A 6,000-nucleotide genomic window follows, 5' to 3' on the forward strand; every position below is an offset into this window, starting at 1 on the left:
AGTTATAAAGCACTCATTTGCCAAATAATAATGTTTTATTTAGATAAATCTTTGATAAAATATACTAATGAATTTGAATCATATTTTTATATTATAATATTATAATACATCCCTTTTTCCTTTTTGGGGAAATTTCATCCATTGCGGTTCAATTTCTTAGTAATCTGATGTTTTTTTCTATTAAAATAGTATTACAAACATCTAGATTTTTTTATCGGAGTTAACTATGACTGATGATTGTGGTAAAAATTTCATGGTTTGTGTATGTAACAATAACTTTAATGCAAGTAGCAGTTTTAAACTCATGTTATATTTTGCTTTTAAAAAAAACGCATGCTATATTCTCATCATTTCTAAATGATTATTACTAAATTTTTGGTTTCATCAGGGCTAATTTGTTAAATTAAAATATACGAATCTAAGGTAAATATATCAGTAAATATTCCCTAGCTAATTAACTTCAATCTCACCCTTAAACTATACTTAAATAATTACTTTTTAAAACCATTCCACTTATTTATTATCAAAACAAACAAACAAACAATTGTGCATTTATCATGACTATATTATTAGATTTTTTGAACTAATAAACGACATCAATATTAGACTTTGAAAAATCAGATTGACATTAAATAGAAGAATGGTTTTTGCTAATGTTTTCAAAATTGAATCGGACATCAAATCGGATTTATAGTTGAATTGTGAGTCATTTAGTTCGGCCAAATGACTTAAGTTGGTTAGACCAAACATCAAACTGAATTTATAATTAGATTATGGGTCATTTGGTTTAATCAAATGACTCGGATTTGTCGGACTGGATGACACAATAAATAATATATTTCAAGTGACAAGGGGTTAGGGTATGACAATGAGCTTATTGTGTGACATAACAAAACTACATAGTTTTGATGATAATTAAAAAGGGCAATGTGGTAAATTTGTAAATAAAATGAAAGAGATGATAGATAAAATTGTTTTATTTCTTTTCTTTAAAATACATTTTCCCGACATCTCTAAAATTGTTTTTCGAAAATTTTTATACTATTAGACTCGTCTAAATTAGACGGTCATTTTAAGATCCCTGAAGCTCAAGTAAAAACATTTCCAGTAAATGGAATCTGGGTGGACGTTTTCCGGCGAGAAAAAAACTGTCCTGAAAATTCTCAAAAAAATCCAGAAAATGTAAATCATTATTCTAAGAAACTTTAATTCTTGATTCGAAGCGGGATTTCTTACGGTGTAGCCCCAATAAAACTTTTTTCTTAATTTTATCCATTTTACATGTTTCAACAATTTGTTGGATCAAAACTGTAAGGAATCTCGTTTTGAGCCAAGAATTAAAGTTTCTTAAAATGATGTTTTAATGTTTTGGAATTTTTTGATAATTTTCTGGGCACGTTTTTTGTCCTACTTACATTGTTCCAAATCAGTGTACCATTTGTTCCAACATAATACTTATATTGTTCCAACAGAAAATTGTTTTATTTCTTTTTTTTTAAATATATTTTTCCGACATTTCTAACCTCATTTTTCGAAAAAATTTTATACTATTAGACTCGTCTAAATTAGACGGTCATTTTAAGATCCCTGAAGTTCAAGTAAAAAAAATTCCGGTGAACGGAATCCGGGTAGACATTTTCTGGCGAGAATAAAGTGCCCAGAAAATTCTCAAAAAATTTCAGAAAATGTAAAACATTATTCTAAGAAATTTTAATTCTTGGATCGAAGCGGGATTTCTTACGGTTTAATCCCAATAAAACTTGTTCCTTAATTTTATCCATTTTACATGCTTCAACAATTTATTGGGTCAAAACTATAAGGAATCTCGCTTTGAGCCAAGAATTAAAGTTTCTTAAAATGATGTTTTACATGTTTTGGAATTTTTTGATAATTTTCTGGGCACGTTTTTTGTCCTTCTTACATTGTTCCAAATCAGTGTACCATTTGTTCCAACATAATACTTATATTGTTCCAACAGAAAAATGGTTTATTTCTTTTCTTTAAAATACATTTTCCCAGCATTTCTAACATCGTTTTTCGAAAAATTTTATACTATTAGACTCGTCTAAATTAGACGGTCATTTTAAGATCCCTGAAGCTCAAGTAAAAAAAATTCCGGTGAACGGAACCCGGGTGAGCGTTTTCTGACGAGAAAACATGTGCCCAGAAAATTCTCAAAAAATTCCAAAAAATGTAAAACATTATTCTAAGAAACTTTAATTCTTAGGCCGAAGCGAGATTTCTTACGGTTTTGATCCAATAAATTGTTGAAGGATGTAAAATGGATAAAATTAAGGAAAAAGTTTTATTGGGATTAAACCGTAAGAAATCCTACTTTGACTCAAGAATTAAAGTTTCTCCAAATAATGTTTTATATTTTCTGGAATTGTTTGAGAATTTTCTGGGTACTTTCAGGTTTTTTATCGGAAAATGCCCATCTAGTCGTCGGATTCCATTGATTTGGAACTAAACCGTAAGGAATCTTATTTTGAGTAAAGAATTAAAGTTTCTCAGAATAATGTTTTATATTTTCTGGAATATTTTGAGAATTTTCTGGACATTTTTGTTTCTCACAGAAAAACAGATCGTCGGATTCTATTCACCGGAAATTTTTTTACCCGAGCTTCTGGGATCTTAAAATGACCGTCTAATTAAGACGAGTCCAACGGTATAAATTTGTTTGAAAAACAAGGTTGAAAAAGTTGGAAAAATGCATTTTAAAGAAAAAAATAAAACAATTTTCTCTTTCCTTTATTTACAAATTTGCCACCTCCTTTTAGTTAATACAAAATTGGTCATTGTCACACAATAAGGCTTCTTACACCATAAGAAATGTGTCACACCTGATCTCATCTATATATATATATAATTTATAAAAGTAATTTTTTTTTTTGTAAAAAGGACAGGTTAAAAGTCGGCAAACAAAAGAGAAAACCTCTAAAAACAAAAGAGAAAATCTCTAAAAACAAAAAGAAAACTAAACTCGAACCATCCTAGAGCTGCCTATACACATAAATCAGCAAAAAGTATTTCCTAGATGCCTGCAGGAGGCTCCATACACTCCTGAAAATCCAAAAAAAACTAGCTATGCATAGTTTGTCATCGAATCAGCTGCTCGGTTACCATAGTGATACATATGCTTAATATGAATCTCCCAATTCTGGGGCATAAGTTCCTGGCATTTCAGAAGAAGCCATCAAGCCTTATGCGAACTAACCACAAGCTCGGTCACTAAGCGAATCACAACTAGCGAATCCAACTCAAAAATTACTATCTTGAAACTACTATCCCAAACAACTTTGAGTCCAAAAAATAAACCACATATATAGATATAATTTATTTATTATGACATGCAATCCTAGCAATTCGAATCATTTGGTTAAACAAAATAACTTATGGTCCAACTATAAATCCGATTTGATATTCAGTTGGACTCACACAACATTAGTTATATGTATAAATATTTAAGATTTATTAAACTATTTAGTGACCTATTAATTTTTTTATATTATTGTCCAAAAAAATGAATTCTGTAACTTTATTTTAGATATATTTTTATTTTATAAGATAAATTATCTTAAAATCTATACAATCTTACAATTTAACTTTACTAAATTCCAATTATATAAATATATATATGTGATGTATATTTAATGTTAAATATTGTGTTACTATTTTAAATATATTAATAATTAATTGTGTAAATTTTGTAAGTATGTAAATTATCAAATAGTATAATGCACAAGTGAATACACTAATTATAATTTAAGAAAAACGTATTCAATAAAATTAATAAAGTTATCTGAATACAATTGAAGTGTTATTTTGAATTTAAATTTCTATTTAATCCTTTATTTATTTAACAGTTTGAATTTGAATTTCTTTTTCTTTGTACCTATCAATGCACCGCAGATATAATGCTTATATTAAAATATCATCATCAAATACACCGGAGATTTTATATATAATATATATACTCAAATATGATGATGAAGAAACTAATACACTTTGAATGTACAGTGTTTATATTCAAATATCATGATCAATTAATTATTACATCTTTGAAATTTCATTCCGTATAGTCTTTCCTTGAATTCAATATGTCAATTTCTATTGATGCAATTCTAGAATATGTCCTTCAGTAAAAAAAGCTTCAAGAATTTAGACTGCAAGGTATTTCTATGAATCGAAATCTGTAATACCAAATATATAAAAAAAAAAGTCCAACAATTAAAATTTTAATATAAAATGTAAATTTCAAAATAAATATAAAACACACTAACCAACTATGGACAGATTGCCTTCAACGCAATTGATAAGGGTATGAATGTCACGGACAAGAACCTTTTCGGAGATTAAATTAGCAGCAACAACCTTCTAGATGATTAAATCGAGATCCTTTTCCTCTTCACATATTTTCAGCATTTTATTAAAGTACGGTTCATATTTTCTACAATAAACCGTCCTGATTCTTTATGTCTGTGAGGAATTTAATGCATACTGTATTAACCGCTCCTTCTGGTTTACTAAAAAAACATAATCTAATTAGGACTCTACTTGATACAAAATCTAATTGGGTTAATTAAATGAAAGTTACGAATACAATAAATAATTACTAAGACAATTACATTCAACAAATTTACCACATTCATATCAAAAATGAAAAACTCACATTTTCAATAAATATATTATAATATTTTATTTTAGTATATATATAAAATAAAAAAGTAGACATGATAATAAAAATTAATATTTTAATTAATAGATATTTATATATAATTTACACATAATTAGATTAGTGGTTGCAAAGCAGATGAGGTGGTTAGAAAGTTTAAGAATTGGAGTTGTGTCAGATCTGAGGCTGCTGGTCGGGCATGGGGGATTTGGCTTTTCTGGAAGCCAGGTCGTGTTAATATTGATATTATCAGTAAGGATAAATAATTTATTCATAGTAAGGTTTGTTACCCTGGTAATAAACCCTTCTTTTTCACCTTTATTTATGCCGATCCTGTTTTGGCTAACCGCAAAAGGCTGTGGGAGATCCTGTATTCTATAAGTACAAGCATAGTGGATGCCTGGATGGTGGCTAGGGACTTTAATGATATTGCCCTTATGAGTGATCAGAAAGGGAAGAGGGGGTAATCATTATGTGAACCGGTGCCTCAATCACAAGAAGAATATGGATTTATGCGGGCTGTCTGACCTGGGAGTCGTTGGTCACAAGTTTACTTGGAAAAGGAATAGCGTGTTTGTTCGGTTGGATAAAGTTTACGTGAATGTTGCTGCGATTTATAGATTTCCCAAAGTGAACGTGCTGAATCTCCCTTTCCGCCATTCTGACCATTGTCATATCCTCGTTAAGTTGGTAAAATGTAATCGAAACTTCTGCAGTTTCGTCGTCTGAACTCGAAGCTGGAGCTGGAGTTTTCGCTTTTGGTGGCTTTGGCTTGTGTGTGGTCGTCTCTTTGCCAGACTGAGATCTAGTAGACCTCCTAGTTGTTGTGGAAGGGGCGGGGTTCGGCTTCTGCTGTCTTGAGGTTGCCGTGGTTCGAGCAGGAGGTTTTCTTTGTGTTTTCGCCTTCTCTGTAGTTGTTGCGGCTTTAGTAGGAGGCTTTCTTTGCATTTTACCCTTCTTTGTTTGAGTTGGTAGAGTGGTCGGCATTGGAGAAGGATTCGGTTTCCGCTTCTTCGAGGTTGTTGCGGCTTTGGCAGGAGGCTTCCTTTGCATCTCAGCCTTCTCTGTTTGAGTTGGTAAATTGGTCGGCACTAGAGAAGGATTCAGTTTCCGCTTCTTCGAGGTTGTTGCGGCTTTGGCAGGAGGCTTCCTTTGCATCTCAGCCTTCTCTGTTTGAGTTGGTAAATTGGTCGGCACTGGAGAAGCGGTCGGAGCAGGTTCGCTATAAGCTACCATGCTCAAGTTCACCGGCGATAAGTGTTCAGGAGATGGTGGTACTATCGACAGAGGCGGCGACTGGTCCTCCATTTGACGTCGACGGTGGT

Source organism: Euphorbia lathyris, chromosome 3, assembly GCF_963576675.1.
Source record: "Euphorbia lathyris chromosome 3, ddEupLath1.1, whole genome shotgun sequence".
In the NCBI taxonomy this organism is placed as follows: domain Eukaryota; kingdom Viridiplantae; phylum Streptophyta; class Magnoliopsida; order Malpighiales; family Euphorbiaceae; genus Euphorbia; species Euphorbia lathyris.